At 37.2% G+C, this 1,528-nt stretch overlaps 1 non-coding gene across 1 annotated transcript; it reads left to right on the top strand.

Moving 5' to 3' along the window:
• The first annotated feature begins 415 nt into the window (after positions 1-415).
• LOC117199784 (U6 spliceosomal RNA) lies at positions 416-522 on the top strand. Its single transcript, XR_004481123.1, has one exon. It is a non-coding gene; the product is annotated as a U6 spliceosomal RNA (small nuclear RNA).
• Positions 523-1,528: the final 1,006 nt, after the last annotated feature.

Genomic DNA, 1,528 nt, shown 5'->3' with positions numbered 1-1,528 from the left:
TCTGCATCGTTCCCCACCTTAAGCCTTGATTTGTTTAGACAGAAAGTTTCCAGTCAGCTACTCATATTCCCACCAATGCCAACACTGTTCGATTCCGGTTTAGAAAGAAAGGACACTCCAGATTTGTGCTGTCAAATGCTGTAGTCTCTAGTCTATGTGGCCATTGAGCACTTGGAATGTGGCGGATCTAAATTGAGCAGTTCTGTAAGTGTAAAATACACATCATGGTAGTTTGAAGACTTAGTATGAAAACAAGAATGCAATATATCCCAAAATCTTACATAGATTGTATGTTGAAATGATAATATAGGCAGTCCTTGCTTTGCAAGACAGTGCAGAACCATAAAAGAGCCAAAACTACACAAATGGTTAAAATAATCAATGGGGGGAAATTATGATTATTATGTGACCTTTAGTGCTCGCTTTGGCAGCACATATACTAAAATTGGAATGATACAGAGAAGATTAGCATCGGCCCTGTGCAAGGATGATATGCAAATTCATGAAGCATTCCACATATTTAGCATGAGAAAGGAAATACTCACTCCAGTCCAGGAAGCGCTGAGAGTCCCATACAGGATAAACCCAAGGAGGAACACGCCAAGACACATATTAATCAAAATGACAAATATTAAATACAAAGAAAAACTATTAAAAGCAACAAGGGAAAAGCAACAAATAATATACAAGGGAACTCCCATAAGGTTATCAGCTGATTTTTCAGCAGAAACTCTGCAAGCCAGAAGGGAGTGGCATGGTATATTTAAAGTGATGAAAGGGAAAAACCTACAACCAAGAATACTCTACCCAGCAAGGATCTCATTCAGATTCCACAGAGAAATCAAAAGCTTTACAGAAGCAAAGCTAAGAGAATTCAGTACCACCAAACCAGCTTTACAACAAATGATAAAGGAACTTCTCTAGGCAGAAAAAAAAAAAAAAAAAGAAGCCACAACTAGAAACAAGGAAATGACAAATGGGAAAGCTCACCAATAAAGGCAAACATACAGTAAAAGTAGGAAAGCATCCACACACAAATATGATATCAAAACCAGCAACTGTGAGAAGAGGAGAATACAAAGGCAGGAAATGGGAGATGCGTTTGGAAGTAAAAGACGAGCAACTTAAAACAGCCTTGTGTGTATATAGACTGCTATATCGAAACCTCATGGGAACTGCAAACCAAAAAACTACGATAGAAACACACACAAAAAAGAAAAGGCCATCCAGAAACAACACTAAAATAGTCATCAAATCACAAGAGAACAAAAGAGGAAGAAAAGACCTACGAAAACAAATCCAAAATAATTAAGAAAATGGCAATAAGAACATACATATTGATAATTACCTTTAATGAAAATGGATTAAATGCTTCAATCAAAAGACATCGACTGGCTGAATGGATACAAAAACAAGACCTGTATATATGCTCTCTCCAAGAGACCCACTTCAGGTCTAGGGACACATACAGACTGGAAATGATGGGATGGAAAAAGATATTCCATGCAAATGGAAATCAAAAGAAAGC

This window comes from Orcinus orca, chromosome 7 (genome assembly GCF_937001465.1).
Source record: "Orcinus orca chromosome 7, mOrcOrc1.1, whole genome shotgun sequence".
In the NCBI taxonomy this organism is placed as follows: Eukaryota; Metazoa; Chordata; class Mammalia; order Artiodactyla; family Delphinidae; genus Orcinus; species Orcinus orca.
Note: the sequence above shows the minus strand (reverse complement) of the source record. Positions and strands in the feature narration are given on the sequence as shown.